Source organism: Lactuca sativa, chromosome 8 (assembly GCF_002870075.4).
Source record: "Lactuca sativa cultivar Salinas chromosome 8, Lsat_Salinas_v11, whole genome shotgun sequence".
In the NCBI taxonomy this organism is placed as follows: Eukaryota; Viridiplantae; Streptophyta; class Magnoliopsida; order Asterales; family Asteraceae; genus Lactuca; species Lactuca sativa.
The window spans coordinates 207,992,672-208,019,296 of record NC_056630.2 but is presented as its reverse complement, the minus strand read 5'-3'; the positions used below and the strand labels follow the sequence as shown (position 1 = coordinate 208,019,296).

The 26,625-nt window shown below is 36.4% G+C and overlaps 1 pseudogene; it reads left to right on the top strand.

Moving 5' to 3' along the window:
* Positions 1–7,770: 7,770 nt before the first annotated feature.
* LOC128128088 (dirigent protein 22-like) lies at positions 7,771–8,593 on the top strand (annotated as a pseudogene).
* The last annotated feature ends 18,032 nt before the right edge of the window (positions 8,594–26,625 follow it).

The window sequence follows — 26,625 nt, the reverse complement described above, 5'->3', positions numbered from 1 at the left end:
TAAATCAATTAGGATACTATTTGCCATAGCTACATATTATGACTATGGTATATGGCAAATGGATGTCAAAATCGCTTTTCTGAATGGACACTTGGAAGAAGATGTCTATATGGATCAGCCTAAACGTTTTTTCGACCAAAAGCATCCTAATAAAGTGTGTAAGCTCAAGAGATGCATTTATGGGTTAAAGCAAACATCTCGTAACAAGAATCATCGTTTCGATGATGAAATCATAGAGCGTGGTTTTATTAGAAATGAAGATGAATCTTGCGTTTACATGAAAACTAGTGGGAGCTTGGTGACATTCTTGGTCCTATATGTGGATGACATATTAATCATCGGAAATCATATTCCAACTTTACAAGGTGTAAATTCTTGGCTAGGAACGTGTTTCTCAATGAAGGACCTAGGTGAGGCACAATACATTATTGGAATCAAAATCTAAAGAGATAGATCAAAACGATTAATAGGTCTAAGCCAAGGTATATATATTGAGAAAGTATTGAAATGGTTCAATATGGAAAACACTAAGAGAGGATTTGTACCCATGGTACATGACACTGTACTAAGTTCATCTCAATGTCCTAGCACAAAGTCTGAGCTAGTCAAGATGAAAGATATTCCATATGATTCTGCAATTGAATCCATCATGTATGTTATGAATTGTACAAGACCCGATCTTGCTTATGCTATGAGCATGGTAAGCATGTTCCAACAAAATCCAGGGGAGAGTCATTGGAGAGTTGTGAAGAACATCCTAAAGTATTTGCAAAGAACTAAGGATTTGTTCCTCATCTATGGAGACATGGAAGAAAACTTAAGTGTAAAGTGCTACACTCAGGCTTCCTTCACAACTGATCGAGATGATTGCAAATCCCAATCAGGATATGTGTTCATTATCAATGGGGGTGCGGTATCTTGGAAAAGCTCCAAGAAAAGTGTTGTTGCACAATCCACTATAGAGTTAGAATACCTTGTTGCTTTTGAAGCTACACAATAGGCTGACTGGATGAATAAATTCATTGGGGATCTAAGGGTAGTCCTTACCATTCAGGACTCTGTGACAATGAGGGTGCTATTGCATTGGAAAAAGAACCCTGAGCACACAATAAGACTAGACATATTAGCCGTAGATTCATCTTCATCCGGTATAAAGTTGAAGAAGGAGAAATTAGTATTCGCAAAGTTCACACTGATCAAAATTTGGCGGACCCTTTCATGAAGCCTCTTCCTCAAGAAAAATTTGAGGGACATGCTCGAGGAATAGGACTTCGTTATTCTAGTGATTGGATTTGATCTATGAATTAGTACTGAATATTGGAACATTGTATAACATCATCTATTGTAATGACTACGATATATATGGCATATGATTTTTTCATTAAATATTTGTTGTGTTCTTTATTAACATGTTTAATCCTTGAGTGAATTTATTCACTGTAAAACTCCATATTCAGTCGTTATTGTGGGAGCAATAATGAAATAAGACTAATATGAAATAGGATGGGTGACAAAGTGTTGTAACCAGTTTCATAGATACTTACTAGAGAGTAAGTATTGGAGTGACTCGTTCAAGATCACTTCATCGATCGCTGTCAAGAATGATACTTGATAAAAGGTAATATATGTATATCCTTAACACCTAAGATACATACTTAGTACTTGAGTGTGGGGAACGTTATGCTTTGATATAGTCAAAATCTGTTCTTTTGTTAGGCAGTTATAAAAGCTATTATTAGACGTGATGTAAACCATGCTAGAGGCGTATGTAGTCAAGATGGGATTTGTTCCTCTTATTTTTTGAGAGTTAGACATCTAAGGCCTAATGTAAGGCTGAACACTTACATGATATTGACTACGATCCATATCGCTTGTTTAACACGATGTCTGTAGCAAAGGGATAACTGATAAACTAACCTTACTCACCAATTGTAGCCTTGGAGGCTTCTGGCAAATTAGGCGTTGATGGAATGGCATTATATCATATTTTGTTGGGGGCAGTGAAATGTTGCTAGATGTTCACCACTGTCTGTATCAGTTTGATATGAGTCTTGCGCAAGTGGGAGATTGAAAGATCTAGTATGCACAAGAGTCATATTAAAATGATATTGCTAAATAACATATGATCCTAAGGGTCACACTAATAACAAGTTGATACAAATGATTATTTATTAGAAATTGTTTTTAATAAATATTCATAAACTCTTATAATAACTGGGAAAATATTTATTTCAAGAAAATGATTACTTTACAATACAAGTAACAACATTCATTCATATGGTATGAATATAATATGTCATGTACATCTTTTTAGACCTAATAAGCATTTTGTCGTTTAGCAAAAAGACAGTTTATATCTTATAAACTTTGAGTTTATAAAATGTAAACTCTTGATTTGTCTTTTCCTTCTTGGAAATATGAGATAAAGAGAAAATACATTTGCATTGGTATAATGAAAAAAAATTAAATCTAGGGTGATATGTTCATGACATAGGGGGACAAAGTTGTCTAAAAGTGCTTAATGGTTAATGACTCTTGGACCATAATTTCTTTATAAATAAGAGGTGAGTGTTCTCATTTTTCTTCACCTTTCTTGCCTTGCCCGAGAACACTTCTTCTCTCTCCATCCTCTCTCTAAAGTCTTGAACTTTGAAGATTTTGTTGTTGGCATTCTCTCTTTAAGTCATAATCTTGTTTTGGCTTAAAAGCTTAAGAGTTGTAACTAGCATTACATCAAGTTGGCACATTGTTGGTGTCTCAAGGGTTCATTCTCACTCTATCAACTTCAAAGCCTCCCCTAGAGGACTCAAAGTGCATCAAAGGTTGTTACCATTTCTTCCTCCTAAGGTTGTGTTTTAAATCTTTCCTTTACTAGCAAGATGATCCATGGTGGGTGATAAAATGTTTATGTTATGTTATAAAACTTAAGTCTTCTGTTTGCCATTATTTGTAGTTTTGGAAACTAGCTTTTTAAATAAAACCCAACATATAGTTGAAATCTTTACAAGTATATGTTTTTTTTTTTAAAATATAACAATAACGTTTTATTTAAATTTGATATAATAAATTGATATGATGTATTGATTATTTTGAATTATATGATATTATATATATCTATTAAAACTGCATAATCTCAATTGTTTGAATGACTTCTACCTGCGGTTTATTCATGAATAAAATTAAATATAATATATGGTTTAATGTTATTTATAGTTGTTGTTATTGTTAATTAATTTTTTAAAATTTATTTGCTAAACGTTTTAATTTATATCATTCTGATTATTTAAAACACCAAACATTTTTTTTATTTTTTATATTTTTTTAGAGGTAACAATATAATCATTTATATAGAGTTATTTTTAACTATTGTTATTGTAAGTTATTTTAAGCTACTTATTTGAAAACTTTTAACGATTATAAAAATATCATTAGAAAATATTTTAGTTAAATTGAGATTACAATTTAGTTTTTGCATTTAGCACTACAATTTATCACTTTTAACTATTCACAAAATACTCTTTAGGTTTTTAAGTGGAACTAAATTTTATATTTAAATTGACCATGTAATATTATACTTAAATTAACAATTTAAGTATTTTGTTCAAACTGTCCAAAAGTTGTAGCTTTAAATTGAAAATGTTTTACATACAACAACATATTAAATCTAATAAATTAATTATAATATGTGAAAAGTTAAAGACATAACTTTATAAGTAGAAGTAGATATATTATTTTAATATTAAAATTTAGTTTTTTTATGACTACATTTTAGATTTGATATTTATTTAACCTTATTAACCACCTTATAATCATTATTAGAAAGATACTACAATTGATTACTTTTAACTATTTACAATATATTCTTTGGGTTGTTTAAGTTGAACTAGAATTTATATTTAAGTTGACCCTATAATGTTATATTGAAATTAACTATTTAAGTATATTATAAAAATTACTCAAAAGTTGTAGCTTTAAAATGATAATGGTTTATATAAAAACAACATATTAAAACTAATAAATTAAGTATAATATGTTTAAAGTTAAAAACATAACCTTATAACTAAAAGTAAAGATATTCTTTTAATATTGAAATTTAGTTTTATATGATTGATTTGATATTTATTTAACCTTATTAAGAAACTTATAAATCATTATTAGAAAGAAATTGAAAAATTAAAACTTTTGGCAATCTTATGTTATTGAAAGTTTTATGTCATTTATATTAACAATCAAATAATAATAATTACATTTAGTTTATATAAAGTTATAATTAATTTGAACAATAAATAAAATAACGTTTATTATAATCAAATAATTTAATAGTCTCTACTCCTATTTTATGTGTGTATAACATTAGTTATATTTGTCAACTATTTTAATTTACAACTGTTATGATTTATTAATTTAAAAAGAATTGACTGTGTTTTACTTTTATCATGATGATTATTTAACTTATAAATAACTGTTTGTAATCTAAAATAATTTAATTTCTAAGTTTCTATTATGTTTAACTATTATTATTATAAATTAATTTAAAAACTATTGAATTGAATTTTAATTATTATAAAACATAGTTTTCAGACATCTTTACTTAATTCGAGTCATAGATTTAGGTTCTTTTGTGTTTATTATATTTAATGTTTTCCTTTTAATTATAAAAAAGTATATATTGAATTAAAAAAAACCATTATTTGATATTTTATTTTAGGTTTTAAAATTTACACTAAATTTTTAAGCTAATTTTATATATTAATGTAGGTTATTTATTTAACAATATATTAAAGTTAACAAATTATGTATATCATATTGATAAGTAAAAAAGTCTTATATTTATGATAATGTTTACAACTAAAAACATATTTAAGTTAATAAATTAAGTATATTATATGAAAATATAAAGAGTTGGGTGTTTCAAATAAATGCGGTGAAAAAAATATTATTTCCTTTATAATATAGTCTGATGATATAATGATATGACGAGATCAATATGATTACACATCAATACTCCCATGAAATATAAATAAGTAATTTTATAATACTCACAAAAAATATAAATCAGCAATTTTATGATTATCATGCTTGCTCCAAAATAAAATAATTAACGTTAATTTGAATTAGTGGAACAAGATAAATAAAATATATTAACGTTAACTTGAATTAGTGGATTTGAATTAGTGGAACAAGATAAATAAAATATATTAACGTTAACTTGAATTAGTGGAACAAGATAAATAAATGATGTGAAAGTGATGAGTTGAGTCTTAAATTTATAATCGATTTTTTCATAAGTGGAGGCTAAAGGAATGAATTAGTATTAAAAAATATAATTTAACCAAGTTAAATAGGAGAAAACGAAAAGGGAAATTTGCATTTAAACTAAGAAACATACAAAAGGAAACAAATATAAAAAATAGAATTGTAAGAGATACCAAAAATGTACTTCTATCGCTACAAAAGATATAATTATTACCAGCGACACCAATAGCGACGAGAATGACCTTTAGCGGTGACATATCAGTTTGTCGCTATCGGTGTCGTCGGTAATGCTTAGTGACCCGAATCCTCATTTTCATTTTCTAGGAAACGCCAACTGTTCGACCGTGTTTGTAATCCTATGGTTGTGGTACTGGTTCGTGTCGCTGATATTGCTTTAGTTGTTGCCGCTATTGGGCGTCGCCGCTAAATGTTGACACATATTTCACCCCATCGATTCCTCTTTCTGCATTCTGCTCTCATTTTCTTCCATTTCTCATTTTCTCCCACATTCCGCCTCTCCCGATGATTCTCCCCATAGAAGAAGACATACACGCGGCAACCGGAAACATCCCCTCTTCGGCCACCGACACTGTTGCTGTTGTCGAGTTCCTCCTCTAAGGTTCGTGTTTCCTTCCTTATTTCTTCATTTCTTTCGATTTTAATATCGATTTTTGTAAGTATTTATGACTAATTGCAATTTTTTTTCAAAAGGTTTTTTCCTCTCGGGCCACCGCCACTTTATTGTTGTCACCGGCCGGTGACAACGATCATCACTACACCAACTACTGATTTATGGACGTAGGAAATTTATAGGTAATAAATTCGATGTCAGTCAAAGTGGACCTCGTAGGTAATTTGTAGGAAATTTGTAATTATTTGTTTCCGTAGCTATTCCGTAGGTATCTTACCTACGGAAAAAGCCGTAGCTATTCCGTAGCTAATCCGTCGCATATTCATACATAAAAATTTCCCACGGACATTTATGTTACAACCCATTTTCCGTAGCTAATCCGTAGGTTTCGCCTTATACCTACGGATTGTGTCGTAGGTAATGCCCTTGTTTTCTAGTAGAGTAACAATGCCATTCAGCAGGATTTAGGAAACATGTGTTTCATAAAAAGTAAATTAGACTAATTAACTCATTGCACAACAATGATTGTGAGGATACCAAATAAAAAATAAAACATATATTGCATAATCAAACATCTTTAACATAAATCGAGTATGTGCAATCACTAATATAAATAAGTGCATTAAAAGGAAATGTCTTTTGATTATGATCTGTGTACCTACAAATTCAAAGAAAATTAATTTCCTCTATTTCTTCTTTAATGTGCGTATATACCATTTTGTAGCATTGTCTAGAGATTTTTTTCCTCTCATTTTAACTCTAAATCATAAAATATACTCCATTGATACAAAACCTAAATCCTACAAATTCAATGAAAATTAATTTCTTCTATTTCTTCTTTAATGTGCGTATATACCATTTTGTAGCATTGTCTAGAGACTTTTTTCCTCTCATTTTAACTGTAAATCATAAAATATACTCCATTGATACAAAACCTAAATCCTAGAAAAAAGAAATTGATATACGAAAAAAAAAATCATTAAAGCATAAATTCGCATGAAGATAACAAAGCCTATAAACCTATGAAGTAAAAAAGAATATATAGAAAGTTTGGTATATATATACAAAAGTAACAAAACTAACCTGGAGTAAAAGAAACATACGACATTTGAAACAAAAAAAATGACGCAGGGCGGTTTTTTATTTTAATTATAAACAAAATTTAAAATACCGGTAAATACATTTTCAGCAGCGACGTTTTTGTTAAAACCTCCTCTTGTGGGCTCACAATCTCTTTCAAAAATTATATTTGTCGTAGTCCAAATACGAAAGCAAAATGAGGGCTTCTTTCTTTTTTCAGTTTTTATGGTGACAAAATATAGAAGTCAAAAGTCAAACAAGCCGCCAAAGATCAAATCTACGCAGCAGCCGAACAGCAGAAGACGTTTTGCTGAGCATTTTTTCTGTTTTAGATTTTAATTTTTAATGATAACATTTTTCTGTTGCTTCTGAGCTACCGATAATTAAACCACTAACTGAAAACGAACTAATCGCTGGTTAATTAATAACATGTATTAATCAAATGTTTTGGCTATGATTAGGTTTTGGCCACTAACCAATCGAAACCACCCATACATCGCTATAATTTAAAGATGGAATAGAACTATAGAAGGAAGTAAAAAAGAATACTTAAAAGTTAAAATCTCCTCCTTTAATTTACATCTAGATAGATTCTTTTCTCCCACGTAACACATTCTAAAATATACAACTACTCCCCACATTTCCTCAAACAAAACTGTAAATATTCAAACTATAACGCCTCTTTTAAAAAGAAACTAATAGAATTCAACAATGGTGATGCAACAGTATGAATTCTACCCTCCACTTGCTTCTATAAGTAAATAAGTTTCTTTCACGGAGACCAGGGTTAAACAAGTTTCAAAGACCCCACTTTTAACTCCAAATCTCCTTCTTCAATCCCAAACTTCTTGCATTTTTAGAAAAAAAGAATCAAGTCCCTAAATTTTTGAATCTTTATTGTTTAGGGTTGAGATTTCTGATATAAAATGAAGCAAGAGCACGTGATGTTCATGCTATGCGCAATTCTGATAGCATTCCCATTGGTTCAAAGCGTTTCTGAAGGGCCAGCATCACCGGGTTTGGCCTAACCTTCATGTTTGACCAACCTATGACTGTTGAGCGGGACCCACGGTCCATGATGATTGGTAAGGGCCAAGGGTTTTCTGGTTCAGCGTCTTTGGAACAACCGGGGTTTCTTATGAACATGAACTTTGTGTTTACACAAGGGAAGTTCAATGGTAGCACTCTACAGGTTTTTGGGACAAATCCTATCAGGAATCAGTTTCGGGAAATGTCTGTTGTTGGTGGTACTGGCGTTTTCCGACTAGCACGTGGTATTGCCACTTTTCGTAATGAGTCGTCATCTACTATTGAATATAATATTGTCGTGCTTCATTATTAAGTTCGTTTTGGCTCTTTCCGTTAGTGTTTTTTTTTTTTTTTTTTTTTTTTTTTTTTTTTTTTTTTATTATTAAAAAACTTTTTATATGACAAATAAGGCATTACAAGTGGAGACTTTCAATCAGTTAAAGGGTAAACTTGAAATGGAGTGTGTTTACCTTAAAGGGAAGTGTTAAACTATAAGCTAAAACTGTTAGTACATGGAGTCTGAATGGTCGTGTTGTTTAACATTTATAATTAAGTAGTATAAATATGTAAGAAATAATCGTGTGTAGTGTGTACCGTTGCTGCAATTAATAAAAAGGTTACATTATAAATCTTCTTGTGCCATATGAAATCTCTATTATACTCAATAGTTTACTTGTTTGCTTTTGTTCTTTATAGTTTTAATTTTTTTATACAATGATGCATTATAAATGTGCGGTTGATCTTAAATTTGTGTTTGACGCAATTGTGAGAAATTATATATATTTTTCTACTTATTTTAGATGGTGACAAGTGTTATTTAATTTAATTTAAATTTGATTGGGTTATAAATTTATACACTTGTCATCATCTTAAACAGATAGGAAGAAAAATAAAACAAAAGGCAATTATGGAAAATTATATATCGTTCTATTTATTTTAAATGGTGACAAATGTCATTTAATTTAATTTTAAATTTGATTGATGTTAGAAATAGGGGATGATCAGATTGTTTGGATTCTCTGAAAGTCGTGATTCACTATCAAATGGAAGTATTTCAATGGTGCAAATCAAACACTCAATTTGATGAAATTCAGAGCTATGGAATCAGAGAATGTCTATGAAAATGTTGTTCAAGATGTACCAGAAAAATGACCAAAAAACGGATTTATGATCTTTGTCTGAGAACTGTCATATGACAGTTTCAAACTGTCATATGACAGTTTCAAACTGTCATAAACCATAAAAACAAGCATAAAAATGGGTATTTGGATAAGGGGCGACCCCAGCAAGGAGCTGCCGCCCCTTGGACCCCGCTCCCGGGGGCGCTGCCCCCGGACCCCTGTTCGTTTAGGGGCTTCGCCCACAAATAATAGTGTACCTTGAATCTTGAAAAACTTGAACATGTGTGTACTCCTACACCATTCTAACTTGTTTAGTATTCATCAAGATCACTTTTGGTCAACAAATTTAATCCTATTACACTTAAGTAATATTGGTGATATTAAATCACCAACAAACCTCCCCCATTTAAGTGTAATCCTAATTAAACTTAAAGCAAAACATAAAAAAACAAACAAACTGATGCATAAATGAAATGTCGTGACGATTGAATTTCACATTAGTATATTACTCAATCCAAATATTCGAATATCCAGGTGTCACTAAGGATTGAACCCTTTCTATTCAAAGTGAATACATGAAGATAATACACACACCAGTTTATATTCTCCTAATTTCTAACTTGACACTATATTTTACTAGCTTGTGTCCCATCCTTCAATAAGCATATCAAAGTCATGTCTTAACTTCTTGAAGCAACCAAACTTCATGCTTATATAGGTAGTTCTTTTGTTCTTGCACCCGCAAATGCAATTTTTCAAAAAACTATTAAGAAATAAAATTTCAACCTCCTTAACTTGCAGTACTGAACAAATACCTTGGGATGATGATTGTAATGTGTTCCAATCTTCAAATATCAAGCTTTCCACATTGAATTCAACATCTAATATTACATTAGAAGGTAATTGGGTATCTCAACATAAAATATTTTATGTGGACTTTAAACCCATCGTTACAGCAACCTTGTGGACAACATCTCTTGCTAACCCTTTGGTTAAATGATCAGCTAAATTCAACTGAGTTCTTACAAACTCCACAGATATCACACCAGTCATGATGAGCTGACGAATCATGTTATGTCTAACACCTAAATGTCTAGACTTTCCATTATACACTTGACTATAAGCCTTAGCCAAGGTTGCAACACTATCACATCTGATAGAAATGGTAGATATCGGTTTGGGCCATAATGAAATTTCGTAAATCAAATTCCTTAGCCACTTAACTTCTTTACCAGCAACAGACCATGCAACAAACTCAGACTCCATGGTTGAGTTAGTAATACAAGTCTGTTTCTTAGATGCCCAAGAAATGACACCTCCTCTAAGATGAAACACCCAACCATTATAGAGGAATGATCCTCTAAGTTGTTAATCCAACTGGAATCTGAATAACCTACCAAAATAGAAGGATATCCACTATAAGTTAAACCATAATTCATGGTCCCTTTCAAGTACTTGAATACTTTACTCACAGTTTGCCAGTGATGTGAACTAGGATTACTAGTATATCTACTAAGCCTTCCCAGAACATATGCTATATCGGGCCTAGTACTAATCATAGCATAAATTAGACAACCAATAGACCTAGAATATTCATGTTGAGACACTGGAGATCCTTTATTAGGTAGAAGCTTGAGACTAGGATCTATCGGAGTGCTAACAGGAGAACATGTGACAATCCGGAATTTCAATCTTGTACATTTAATCAATTCAATCAATATTCAACTTGTTTTGTCGATTTCTAGTGCTGTTCAAGGGGTCATTTAAGTGTTCTAAGCTTGAATATATAACCAAGGTTGAGTTTAGGAATGAGTCGGAGTGTTGAATAGTGAGAAAATTGGGCCATACACACCTCTTGGAGGAGTGTACGGCCGTACACACGGGTGTGCGGCCGCACACTGTGACAACCCGAAATTTCCATTTGTACGAACATTATCTATTCAATAGAAGCTAGTCCAGTTTCAGTGATTTTCATACTTTTCCGAACAAGTTTGTGTACATTAGGGTTTGTGTTTAAGGAGATATCAGGAGAGTGGATGCTCCTGGACTTGTGAAATTTGAACATTCCGAGTTTCATAATGTTGCAGTCCAATATCCGGAATAAAAATATTTTCTGCCAAAATATTCCAGGACTATAAATAGTTTTCTGAATTAAATTAATTTATTATTCACAATTCCAATTAGAGAAAAGCCATTTTCTCACTGTCGGATCTTCGGGTTTTCATCCCAGATTGTGAGTCTACTTTCCTAAATGTGTTTCATTACTTGTTATATGCTTTATAACATCAATTACATGTTTAAAATGCAAGATCCGGGAGTTTACCGCCCAGGAACGTTCTTGGGGAGTAAACTCCAAAATGGACCTTTAAGGCTTCCTAGTCCCATTTCCTTAATAGACAACTTGTTAAGTACCTAGTGTATGATCTTTAGAGACTAGAAAGCAACCAAGAAAAACAAGTAATAGGAGTTTACGGCCAAGGACTTTTCTTGGGCCGTAAACCCCTTTTCAAGGGCTTTTAGTGCCCTAAACCACCCCTAAAGCTTAAGGAATTTAACTCTCAAATGCTTGTGACTATTTTGGACTTCAAAACACTCCAAACTCATTAAGTTTTAGGAGTTTACGGCCAAGATATGCTCTTGGGCCGTAAACCCCTTTTCCAAGGGTAAAATGCACTCCAAACTCCCCTAACGCCTTAAGACAATTACCCTTGAACACCTAGGACTTGAATGAGGAGGAAAGGACATCAAAACCATCCCTTAAAGGGAGTTTACGGCCAAGGAACATCACTTGGGCCGTAAACTCCAAGTGAAGGCACAAATGTGTGCCTCTTGTCCCCTTTAGCCTTAGATAAAAACATGGAAGCTATCCTAGATGTGCAAGTGCCTCAAATGAATTAAAATCCAACACCCCATAGGAGTTTACGGCCGTAAACTCTAGGGGATATGGACATTAGGCCGTAAACTCCCCTATGGAGCATTCTAGGGCCTTAAACTACTTCTAGGTTTATTCCAACAAAGCTAGGCTAATTCTAGGATCAAGATAACACCATAAAACACCCAAAAACCACCAAATGAGGAGTTCACGGCCATAAACCTATGAGTTTACAACCGTAAACTCCAAAGGTGGGGTTTGTTGGGTGGTGAACTCTTATGCAAGGTCATTTGATGCTTCAAACCCTTTTGCCTTGTCCCGTAGCAACCTAGATGCAACCATTAGGACCTTTAACAGTAATGAAAAGTGTTTACATGTTCCTAAGTGTCTTAACTTATTTGTTAAGTTATTATTTGGCTAATTAGTTATATATATTCTTATTATATGATAACTAGGCTCGTGCGTGTAAACAAGTCTCCGTTTGCCACCTAGCACGGTATCCGACACTGCAATTCACAGCTCACCACAAGTGAGTTCATACCCCTTTAATCAACCTTTGAAATGATTTTAAATGTTTTAAATACTTTATGGGGGGGGGGGGGGGGGGGAAGACAAGTCAAATACTTATAGTTATTGCTTCAATCACATGTGATTGCATTTAATCACATGTGATTAATAACTAGGAAACCAATGATTTTTACCACTATTCAAACTGTTTATCAAACTGCTTTACTTTGAAATGTTTTACAAACACTTTTACTATCCAAAATTATTTACAAACTATGATTCAAACAAATGTTTCTTATACTTAAACTGTTTTATCAACTTATGCCTTCAAATTGTTTTATAGATTGACATCAAGTCAATCTTCTCTTGAAATTATATTTATGTTTCAAATGTCTTATGAAAACTTATTTATGCCTTTATATATTCAATTGCATGCCCATATATGTATAGATGTATAAATAATGTTTAAAGGGCTTAGGAAGGCCATCCGCCCTATTTCCTTTTTCTCAATTTGGATGTGGTCTGGTGGGATTTCGGGTGACCATCCGAAGGTCGTTTCAATATTACTTATATATCATATATACATATATAGACATAAAAGTACTTCCATATTCATACTTATCAGTACATCAATAGTTAGTTACCATCGGGGTAACACAGGAACATATACAGCTATACTAGAACCATGTACATATACAGTTATACTAGAAACATGAACATATACAGCTATACTAGAACCATGTACATATATAGTTATACTAGAAACATGAACATATACAACTATACTAGAAACATGTACATATACATCTATACTAGAAACAGGACATATACAACTATACTAGAAACAGAACATATACAACTATACTAGAACGCGAAACATTACATCTACATGAATAGGTTAACAATTGTGATCCACTGTGTTGGAGCATGCCTTAAATGTCATGGCCCGAGTTGTAGCCAGAATTCTCTTGGAGGGAGAGCGTGAGTTTGCGTATAGATCTATACTGGATTGACTATCCTACACCTTGCTGCTAGCTACAGCCGGACTTGCAGGTCTGCGGGTGCCAAACGTCATTTCTTTATTACGGCCATTCATTATGTCATTGTTACCAGTCGATAGCATGGTGCAATTTATCACATTATACCTTAATATAAATCCGGTTTAAGGTAGTTAGTACAACAGTAGTTCCTATTATACAAAACTACAGTACTACATTGATTTACCCATTACATATTTGAGTGATAACCTCACTTAAGCATTAATGTACAAACTATATTTTATTAAATGATAGTTACACTTGGGAAATTACACACTTTTACAACAAACGAGAATACAAAACAGTTAAGCCTTGGTAGAAGGTTACTTTAATAGAAAATATAGGATTTTCTGAGAGATTCAAACTTTTACAAACACTTTCAAAGACTTACTTACATTTTTACAAACTTATACATTGAGACAGGTTCAAACGTTTTTGGCAACAAACATTGACACTAAAATACTTATGAACTCACCAGCTTAATGCTGATAAACTCTTTCAAAATAACTTGTATTCTCAGGTCATCAGTAGACAGGTACCGAGGCCAGCTTTTGAGAAGATGGAGCATATTCAAGACTCGTCTTATTATTTTGACTTACATTATTTTGGTGTCTATATCTGTACAGAACACGCTTGTATTAAAATTATATATTTAATGCAATGGATGATGTTGTTTGCTTATTTACATTTACTGTGTTGTGATACTATACATGATGTCCTCCGCCCCAGAACGTTTCCGCCGTTCTTGGTTTTGGGATGTGACACACACCCACTCCCTTGGCAACAAACTCACTTTTGGGCAACACCTTTACCCGTATATAAAGGGTAGCCCCTTTCCTTTCATTCCTTTAACACCTTGGCAACACCCAACATCATTTCCTCTCAAGTTTCTCCAACTTGGAACCTTCCACAGCTTCATAAACGAGAGTAGTCCATCCCTTATCTTGTTATACTTGAAGAACCTCTTGATCTAGGCCTTGAATCATGAAAGTCCTATCATGTTCTTCATCTCGTTGAAGGAGTGCGACCACACACTCGTATGTTGGGCAGCACACCCGTGTATGCGGCAGCACACTCCTGTCTGCGGCCACACACCCGTGTGCGGCAGCACACCCGTGTGTGCGGCAGCACACTCCTATGTGCGGCCACACACTCATGTATGCAGCAACACACTGATTTGTGCGACCATACACACACACACACCATAGGACAACAAACCCATTTCTAAGACAGTAAACTTGTACTACAACCAAGTATGGGCCTAGGACACTTCATGGATGCAAGTATCGACCTTGAAAACACCTTTAAAGTGGACATACACCTAACTCATGCAATCCTTTGAGGTCCTAACACTTATTGCAAGTAGTCCCAAGTTCTTAGATTGGTTCTTCGTCACATCTAGTGGTGAAATACCATCATTTGACTCCTTTATGTGTAATTACTTGTTGATTAGGATCAAATCGTGTTCAAGGCTTTACTTGAACATCCTGCATTCCGTATCGATCCTTCAATCAAATCACCGAGGTGAGTTCATATCCCTACATTTTTCCGTATTTTTAATGTTTTCAGGGGGGAATACAAGCTAAACATAAATGTTTTCAAAACTCATTATATTCTCATAATTTAACCCTTTTGTACTGTTTTGAGCATAGGGGTCGTTTTTCATTGAAATTTCATAATTTTTCGGATTCGCTATTCACTACGTTACTCATGCAAACTGTAATCGGTATAGTTTGCGATTTTTCTAAACATAACAAGTATAGAAACTTTCACTACTAAATGTATGCACTAAGACAGAAGTAGTTTACATTTTGTATCACTACTTTATCACGTTTTCATAACTGTAATGATCAATACGAACGATATACATTCATATTTTCACTACGGTAGAACGCTACTACACTACATGTAAACTAGATTGTACGATACTGTGAGGTGCTACTTCACTACTGTAACCTTAAGTGTACAGGGATAAATCCTATCATAGTATAACCAGAGTCTCCTGGAGGGAGAGCGTGAGATTTGTGAATAGATCTATTCGGGACTGACAATCCCACACCTGAACTGCTAGCTACAGTTGGGCAGGCATGCCAAGGGTGACAAATGTTATTTAAATCGACGCCTAAAGAACGTTGGAAAGGTCTCTAGTCATATCAAGTATGGTTATACGACTCACATTATGTATAAATCACCTTTAGTTTACAATCTGACACTCTTCAACGGTTTTATTTATACTAAATAGAACTAAAACACATTACTTATACTGGCCAAAGACAGGTTTTCAAACCGAACCAATTATGCAATGGCTTCACATACAAAATACTTATAGTTCATGATTAGCTTTAGCTAGTCACATGAGGTAGTATTTGCTCATATCACTACAGTTTTCAGTAACGAACATTCATGGTTTTATACGAAATTGATAACGCTACATTTTTACTAAAGAAAATATTGGATTTTCTTGGAAACATACATATATTCATGGTTTACTACAGAACTGATAACGCTACATTTTCACTAATGAAAATATCGGATTTTCTTGGAAACGTACATATATTCATGGTTTACTACAGAACTGATAACACTACATTTTCATTAAAGAAAATATCGGATTTCCTTACAAACATTTCTGCTAGCTCATCAACAAGTTTTGTTACAAACTACTGCTTATGAACTCACAAGCTTTATGCTGATATTTTTAAACTGCTTGTATTCTCAGGAAATCAGTAGAGAGGTACCTGCTGGGTTTTTAAGGAGTTGGAGCAATTAGAGTTTAATGTTTATATTCTATATATATTCTGTATGACGAAATCCAAACAAGTTTTAGACAATTTCCAAATTGATGTAAACATTTTTATTTAAGTATTCAATGTAATGGTTGTGTTGCTATGATTGCTCTTATATATTGGTTGTGATGCTATACATGAAGTCCTCCACCGCAGAACGTTTCCGCCATTCTGGTTTTGGGGTGTGACAGATTGGTATCAGAGCCCTTGTTTATAACGAACTAGTATACCAAACCTTAAATGGTAAGCAACTATAAACACTAAAGGGGACAAAGTGCTCTACACTAAAAATACACTTTAAAAAATATAAGTATTTTTATAAAAGTATACGAGCATGCATACCTAACAGAATTCGTGTCATTAGTGGAACAACACAAAAAGTATTTGGTTGTTGGGACACTGCGGTCAAACCTGGGCAGCTATGTAATAATGTTTCGGGTGAATATAGCTTGATCAACTATATTCAGTCAAAACATGACCAACATGTGCTTGGGAGTGACGGTGGTGTTACAGCAGGCCTAAAACTTACCAAAACATTCACTAGAAAATACTATAGGAGTATTTCGCTAGAGCCAAATTCAGTGAGGAGATTCATTCTTAGTGTTGCTACCTATCTATTTTGTAGCGATAACTTAGTTACATTAGTAAACTTTCTGTGCTTATCGCGGGGTAGAACACTATTATTATCAGGATGAGATATATATTATTTTTATATATCTTGAGGACTTACCATCCTCTTCTTCCTGATTGTTTCTAGAAAAAGATGCCTCCTCTACCAAAACCCATCATAAGGAACGACACTCCACCACCACCACTACCTCCTCAGTTCAACCCTGTAATGTTCCAGGCAGCAGTTATCGCTGCCGTGACTACAGCAATGGCACAAGTGAATGGTGGTGGAGATGGAGGTGTAACCGACCCCTAGAGACAAGATGGAAGTCAGGGACATCAAAAGGAGTGTTCCTACAAGGACTTCATGACTATGAAACCCAAGTCCTTCGATGGAAATGGAGGTGTCATTGCCCTGAAGTGGTGGTTCGAGAAGATCGAATCCATCTTCAAAATTTGTGTATGTTCTGTAGCCAAAAAGGTGAAGTTCGCCGCCTGCACCTTCACTGACAGAGCCTTGACCTGGTGGAATGGTCGAGTCAAAACACTAACCCTGCGAGTGGCTAATGCCATGGGTTGGGAAAGAATGAAGGAACTCATGCTGTCTGAATACTGCTCAAGGGGCGAGGTGCAAAAGTTGGAGCACGAAGTTTGGAACTTGAAAATGAAGGGTTCTAACATTGCTGCTTACACTGCTAGACTATCTGACCTGGCACTTCTCTATCCGGGAATGGTCACCCCGGAAAGCAAGAAAATCGAGAGGTACATCTGGGGGCTGACACAACCCACCAAGGGAAATGTCTTGGCTGCTAGACCGACTACATTTGAGAGCACCAAGGATCTGGCACAAATTCTGATCGATAATAGGGTTGATCTAGAGGAAGTGGAAACTGTTTCTGAACCACAGAAAGAAAGTGGTGGGAAGAAGAAGAAATCATGGAACAAACGCAAGGGTCAGTCTTCGCAGGAGCCCTCCAAGAAACAACAAACAGTGGTAGTTCATGCTATTACTGCTCCTGCTGCTGCCCCAGCTACTGTTCAACCACCCAAACTCTTACCGGTGTTTATGCTGGGAAATTACCTTTGTGCAACAAGTGTAACTTCCATCATCACGGACCCTGCCGTGAGTTGAGTTACAACAGCTATGGGAAGAAGGGTCACACAACTTGATACTGTAAGGTGCCAACCCAACCCACCAAACAGACCGCGGGAGCAAGTGCTGGTCAAGCTTGTTATGGATGTGGAGAGGTTGGGCATTTCAGGAGAAATTGCCCCAAGGCAACGACTGGTGGCAATACAGGGAGAGTTTTGGCAAACGGCCAGAATGAAGCGGTCGCTGATCCTACCGTTGTTACGGGTACATTCCTCCTTGACAACTCTCATGCATGCATTCTTTCCGATTCTGGCGCAGAAAGGAGTTTTATTAGTCATGCATTCAAACATCTAATCAAATGTAAATCCCAACCTTTAACCGAAACGTTCATTGTCGAGATGGCTAACGGAGAGAAAGAGAGCGCGAACGACATGTTCCTAGGATGTACTCTTACCTTAGGCGATCATTCCTTCCCTATCGATCTTATGCCTGTATCTATCAAGAGTTTCGATGTCATTATCGGTATGGATTGGTTGAGCCCCAATCGTGCTAATATCCTTTGTTTCGAAAAAGCTATTCGCCTCAACCTTCCCTCTCGCGTAGCCCTCATGATTTATGGTGAAAAACTAGGTTCGAACCTTCGTATCATCTCGTGCATCAAAGCTTAGAAGTACCTACGGAAGGAATGTTATGTGTTTCTAGCTCATGTTGTTGATGGGACGCAAAAAGTTAAAGACCTCGAGAGCATCCCCGAAGTCTACAACTTTCCTGTTGTCTTTCCTGAAGATCTCCCAGGAATTCCTCCCGAACGTCAAGTCGAGTTTCGTATCGACTTAATCCCCGGAGCTACTCCTGTAGCTAAGTCTCCCTATCATTTAGCGGCAGCGAAGATGCAAGAATTATCCAGCCAGCTCAATGAGCTGATCAGCAAAGGATTCATAAGGCCGAGTTCCTCACCCTAGGGAGCTCCAATCTTATTCGTGAAAAAGAAAGATGTATCCTTTTGGATGTGCATTGACTACCGAGAGCTGAATAGGCTGACCATCAAGAACCGATATCCCTTGCCCAGAATAGACGATCTCTTTGACCAACTTCAGCGAGCCAGTTATTTCTCAAAGATAGATCTAAGATCAGGGTACCATCAGTTGCGAGTCCATGAGAATGATGTGCCTAAGAAAGCATTCCGAAGTCGCTATGGACACTACGAATTTGTAGTAATGCCCTTTGGTCTGACTAATGCACCGCCAGTATTCATGGACCTGATGAATCGAGGGTGCCGCCCTTTCTTAGACAAGTTCGTGATCGTGTTCATCGATGACATACTTGTCTATTCGCGGAGTGAGAGTGATCATAAACACCACTTGAGACAGGTGTTGGAAACATTAAGGGCAGAAAAGCTATACGCGAAGTTTTCGAAGTGCGAGATTTGGATCAGGAAGGTTAATTTCCTTGGGCACGTGGTTAGCAAGGAAGGCATTCACGTAGACCCTTCCAAGATCAAAGTGATAGAGAATTGGTCTGCACCTAAAACACCCACAGAAATCCGGCAATTCTTGGGCCACGCGGGCTATTATCGCAAGTTCATCCAGAACTTCTCCAAAATCGCTAAGCCCTTAACTAGCCTGACACAGAAAGGTATAACCTTTAGTTAGGGAGCCAAGCAAGACAATGCATTTCAAACATTGAAGCAGGCCCTGTGTAGCGCACCTATCTTGTCCCTGCCCGAAGGGACGGAAGACTTCGTGGTCTATTGCGATGCATCCAATCAAGGCCTAGGTTGTGTGCTCATGCAGCGAGGAAAGGTCATCGCCTATGCCTCAAGGCAGTTGAAGACGAACGAGGTCAATTACACAACTCACGATCTAGAGTTGGGAGCAGTTGTCTTTGCATTGAAAATATGGAGACACTATCTCTATGGAACCAAGTGCAATATCTTCACTGACCATAAGAGCTTGCAACACATCCTTGACCAGAAAGAGTTAAACATGAGACAGCGACGATGGGTGGAGCTACTCAATGGCTATGAGTGCGAAATTCGCTACCATCCCGGCAAGGCCAATGTGGTAGCAGATGCCCTCAGCCGAAAGGAATACTCCGGGCGAAAGGTGAAGGCATTGACAATGACCGTTCATTCCCTTCTATCCGCACAAATCAGGGAGGCTCAACAGGAAGCCTTGAAACCATAGAAAGTGATGGATGAAGCATTGAGGGGAATGGACAAGGACTTAGAGGTTAAGGGAGACGGAGTGTACTATTTCATGAACCGGATATGGACCCCAAATTTTGGTGGGTACAGAGAGGTTTTCATGAATGAGGCTCACAAGATGAAATACTACGTTCACCCCGGTTCTGATAAGATGTATCTGGATCTCAAACAGCTCTATTGGTGGCCAAACATGAAAGCGGAGATTGCAACCTTTGTGGGCAAGTGCTTGACTTGCGCCAAGGTGAAGGTGGAATATCAGAAGCCCTCAGGTTTACTTTAGTAGCCAGAAATACCTGAGTAGAAGTGGGAAATGATAGCAATGGATTTTATCATCAGGTTACCTAGATCCCTTAGTGGGCACAACGCCATCTGGGTGATTGTCGATCGGTTGACTAAATCCGCCCACTTCCTGCCAATCAAAGAAAACTTCAAGATGGAGAAACTTACACGGATCTACTCTCAAGAAATAGTTTGCCTTCATGGGGTACCTGTATCCATTATCTCTGAATGAGATGGCAAGTTCACCTCAAGGTTCTGGCAATCGCTTCAGAAGGAACTTGGAACTAAGTTGGATATGAGCACATCTTATCATCCTCAGACTGATGGACAAAGTGAGAGAACAATTCAAACATTGGAAGATATGTTGAGAGCCTGCGTCATCAACTTCAGCGCGTCATGGGACACTCATCTTCCTTTGGTCGAATTTTCCTACAACAATAGCTACCATACTAACATCAAGGCTGCGCCGTTTGAAGCCCTCTACAGCCGCAAGTGCAGATCCCCTCTGTGCTAGGCTGAAGTAGGTGACACGCAATTAGTCAAGGGTCACGTCCCTGACAGCACTCTCACGGGTCCTGAAATCATCCGAGAGACAAGAGAAAAGATCGTACAAATCAGAGAGCGACTGAAAGCATCTCGGGATAGACAAAAGAGCTACGCCGATAAGAGACGAAAACCCTTGAAATTCCAGGTTGGTGACCGCGTCCTTCTGAAGGTCTCGCCCTGGAAAGGCATGATATGTTTCGGAAAACGTGGAAAGCTAAACCCAAGGTACGTTGGACCATTCGAGATCTTTGCTAGGATCGGTCATGTAGCGTACAAACTCCAGTTACCTCGAGAGCTCAACAACATCCATCCTGTCTTCCACATGTCGAACCTAAAGAAGTGTCAGTCCGATGAGACACTTGTGATTCCTCTCGACGAGATAGAATTAGACGAGGGTCTACACTTCATGGAAGAACCTGTCGAAATCATGGATCGGGAAGTCAAGCGTACAAAACAGAGTCGCATCCTGATAGTGAAGGTCCGCTGGAATGCCAAGCGGGGTCCTGAATTCACTTGGAAGCATGAGGATTCAATGAAGCAGAAGTACCCCGATCTCTTTCCAAGTTCATGATTGTACAAAACCTTGGTTTGATGCGTCATAGTAGTCCACTAAGTCTTCTTCTCCTTCTAGCAGGGATAATATAGGTGCGCTGCATAGGGCTCGTTTCAGTGTTTGGAAGGTAACGTCTTATTTTTCTCCCCAGTTGTAGCTTACACCCTTTTGATTCAGGGCGGTAAGTGGTTTGGCAATCTTTGAGAAGTTTTCTATGAATCTTCGGTAATAGCCAACACGGCCCAAGCATTGCCAGATTTCCGTTGGAGTTCTTGGAGCTGACCAGTTCTCGATTGCCTTGATTTTGGAAAGGTCCACGTGTATCCCTTCTTTGCTAACCACGTGACCCAGGAAATCTACTTTCCGAATCCAAAATTTGCACTTTGAGAATTTTGCGTATAGCTTCTCTTTCCTTAGTGTTTCCAAGATCTGCCGGAGGTGTTGACTATGTTCTTCCTTATTTCGGGAGTAGATGAGTATGTCGTCTATGAACACGATCACAAATTTTTCCAGGAAGGAACGACATACCCGGTTCATTAAGTCCATGAGCACCGCCGATGCATTTGTTAATCCGAAGGGCATCACTACAAACTCGTAGTGACCATAATGAGTTCGGAAGGCCGTCTTGGGAACATCTCCTTCCAGGACTCGCAGCTGATGGTACCCAGATCTTAAATCGACTTTTGAGAAGTAGCTTGGTCCATGGAGTTGGTCGAACAGATCGTCTATCTACGATAGAGGATAGCGGTTCTTGATTGTGAGCTTGTTTAGTTCTCAGTAGTCGATGCGCATGCGAAAGGATCCATCCTTCTTCTTTACGAATAGGACTGGTTCTCCCCAAGGTGAGAAGCTCGGCATGATGAATCCTTTATTGAGTAGCTCGTTTAGTTGGGTGGATACTTCCTACATCTCTGTAGGGGCTAGACGGTACGACGATTTTTCTACTGGGGTAGCTCCGTGAATCAAGTCAATTTTGAACTTGACTTGACGTTCTGGTGGAACTCTTGGAAGATCCTCAGGGAAGACGTCGGGGAAATCGCATACTTTTGGAATTTCTTTGATATCTTTCATTTCTTTTTCCTTATGTACCACATGGTCTAGGAAAGCATGGTATTCCTTGCGCATGTATTTTTGGGTTTTGACGCAAGAGATGATTTGTAATTCGGTACCGGGTTTAGTACCATAAATGATAAGGGTGTTTCGATTTGGCAGATGAAGGCAAACAACCCTTTCATGACAAAGTATATCGGCATGGTGAAGGCTTAACCAACCCATACCGATGATGAAATCAAAGCTTCTTATAGTGATCGACATTAGATCGATTTGGAACGAGTGTTCATTTAAATCTAGTGTGCAACCTATGTACATATCGTTTGTGCTTTCGGTTTTACCATTTTCGATTTCTACTGTAAATATCTTATTATGTGATTGGGGGGTTTTGTTTAAGTAAGTGTTTTAACTCATGTCTCATGAAACTCCTCTCCGCACCACAATCAAAGAGTATGCATGCATAAGCATTATTGAGGAGAAACGTGCCCATAACCAGCGTGGGGTCAGCTATTGCTTCGTTTTGCCCTATTGCCAACACTCTTCCAACACTGCCAGCATTCCTTGACTTAGGGAAATCTATCTTGTAGTGCCCAGCTTCGCCACACCCATAACATGCATGGCCCAGCCCGACTCCAGGAACTTGGGTGATTAGTTGTGCCGGTGCCTTACAGAAACGAACAATGTGCCCTTTCCTGTTGCAGTTATTACAGTGCATCACTCGACAGTTTCTGTTGTGATGGAAATTGAATTTGTTGCACTTCGGTAGGTTTCCAACATATTGCTTTGTTGGTGTAGGGGTGACAGGAACAGCGGTGGGAGTAGTAGCGGCATGAACTATCACTAGTTATTGTTTCTTGGATGATTCTTGCGAAGATTCTTGTAGACCTCGGGTTCTGAGTCAATGCACTCATCATCTACTTCCTCTTCCTCTTCTTCGGGATCTTCTTCTCGATCTTCCTCGGAAACCTCTTCGGGATCCTCTTCTGGATCCTCCTCGACCCAACCTCCATTGACCTGGTTTAGGTAGTAGGGATCCCCGGGGATATGAAATCCTGCGTTTTTTCTGATCAAGAATAGAGATAAGAGAGTTATATATAGAATTTGAGTGTTAAGAGAAAATTTTATGAGAACACCTACACCGAGTCCTCCTATAATTGCCTAGTGTATACCAATTATATATAATTGAGATTTGATGGACCATTGGATAAGTAGCTACACTCCAAGCCCACATCCAAACAAGGAAAAGAACCTAAAGCGGAAACATAAATCCTAAGCCCATGCAAACTCAATAATGTGTAACCTTAAAGTATGCACTTTGCAATTATAACCCTGTCAGTGATGGTTTTTAGCTTTTATAAGCTTAATTTTATTTTAATCGACGATTGTGACAACCCAGAATTTCTATCTTGTGTAAGAGACCAATTTAATCAAAGTTAGACTTGTTTTAATAGCTTTTAGCACTGTTTAGAGTCTATTTAAGTGTTCTACACCTAGTACAATTAAGGCAGGAACCTAGAAATGGGATAACATGATGCATATCAAGCAAAATCGGGCCAAACACTCCAAAACATGGAGTGTGCGGCCGCACACTTGAGTGTACGGCCACACACAGGTGTGTGCAGCCGCACACCCATCCCAGCCACACACTCTTGCCTATATATGCCATCCTTAGTCATTTTTGAACACCTTTCCCACTCCTTCAAAGCTGGAACACGTTTTTGTTGGATTAGTGTCTAAGTCCATAACTATTTTGGTATGTACTTGACCCGATGGTGCAAGGTGCTTTTGGGTTACCTTCACCACAGCAACTTGATAGGATGAATTATGGAGAGAAAGGATTAAATATGATTTATTAATATATTATGAGAATAATATATTATAGGAGAAATCATATTGTTTAATTAATATTAGTCAATAATTAATTGGTAATTAGTTTTGTGACTAAAAGAGATTAATTAAACATAAGGGACTAGAATTGTAATTATAAGATAATTGCAATTTGGGCCATGGATTGCCTTGTATTAAGGAGTGGACGAATTCTATGGGGAAACCCATATGGAAATCGTCCAAGGCCTTAAGGAAAGGGATCTATGGGTTGCTTAGGGCTTAAGCATCAAAATTAGGGTTTCCTTGTTAGATAACCCTAATAGCCTCACTATATATAGAACCCTTAAGGCTCAAAAACGTGGGGAACTTCTCTTCTAGGGGTAGAACACATTTTAGGGCAGCCTCTTTCCTCTCTCCTCTTCATCCTCTTGCTTATGGTGTTTGTGAACCATTAGAGGAGTGACAGTTGTGACTCTAGGCTTTCTAAAGTCAATACAAGGAGATTTGGGATTGTTATTATGTTAATATGATTACTTGTATGCTAGAATTAGGGTTTATAGTCTTGGATAACTTGCATGTACAATAGAGAAACCTAGATCCAAGCATTAGGGTTTGTTTGAGCACATAGGATGTTCTTAGGACCAAAACCCATCAGTGGTATCAGAACCTAGACTGGTTTCTATTGTATTGATGCATTGTATGATTGAAAAATTCGATTTTTGTGGTTCTGGAGGCTGGACTCGTCGAGTCCATAGATGAACTCGCCGAGTCCATGCTGGCTCGACGAGTCCATGCCTGACTCGGCGAGTCGGCTCGTCAGAAGGAGGGAAAACCGGGATTTCTTACTGTTTTTGCTTAAGGATAGTTACCTTATCATATTAGATCAATATAAATCCGATTTTATGATATATTTGACTATATTCTTGATCTAATTGAAGATATTTATCAATTAATAAAATATTTGTTTCCTTATGTGATAATTGATTAATTATTTTGATTAAATTGGTAAATTGTTTTGCAAGAAATCATTAAATAAATCAAATATGGATAATTATGTGATTAAATGTTAATTAATATTATTTGTTATTTGATACTTGTGTTATGAAAAGTTTCATATTTTTCCCTTTAGGTTTTATAGTTTAAATTTGAACCCAAAAGTTTTGTTGTTTTGAAATTTAAATAGTTAAAACCCTAATGTTTTGAAAAAGGTTTCAAAACTTGACCTCAAGTTTTGGAATTTAAATTTTGATTAAAAGTTTAATTTTGATGTATACTTAAATTCTAAACCCTAAGTTTTTAAATGTTTCAAAACTTGCCCTCAAGTTTTGGAATTTAAAAGTTGATTAAAAGTTTAATTAGGAATGTTAAATTCTAAAACCTTAGTATTGTTTTAAAAAGTTCAAATCACACCCTTATGGTTTTATTTATTAATTAAGGAGTATAATTAAAGGAGGTTTAATAAATCCATAAAAGTTTTGGTTTACAATTTAATTGAATTATAAGTATAATTGTTAAATTTGACAACCTAGTATTTTAAAAGTGTAAAATATACCCTATACTATATATAACATTAAAAGTCTAACATTATATATATATGTATGAGTAAAGTCCGTCTTACCGTTAGTAGGCCTCATTCACGAAGCTGGTCTATAAGGGGTATTTAAGCAAATTGCCTATAAAATGGCGATTGAATGGGTATCCACTCTTACCCACCGCACTCTTGACTAGTGGAGGGTCGTTAGCCGAACGAGTAGGATGGGACAAAACCTTCCATTATAAGTATAATGAAGCATAAAAGTAACTAAATGTTTTCATAAAATTCCCAATCTTAGCTACTTAGGCAAATGTGAATTGATGCAATTCCATGAAATTACACTTTGTGCCCTTGCGAAGATGTTAGTGGAGCGTGTGTGGTTTACCGGCACACTAAATAGTTCTAAGCAAAGGTAGCAAAGGGTGACTCAATGTTTGTCATAGTTCAGTGGAGCGTGTGTGGTTTACCGGCACATTGAATAGATGACTGTAACATGTGAGGGCACCATGTAAGTTTGCATGGTTATTCACACCCGCTTTGTGATCCTCGGCATCCCAGTCACAAACAAGAGGGGCATATCGAGATTTAAACATGCCATTGAAATGTTCA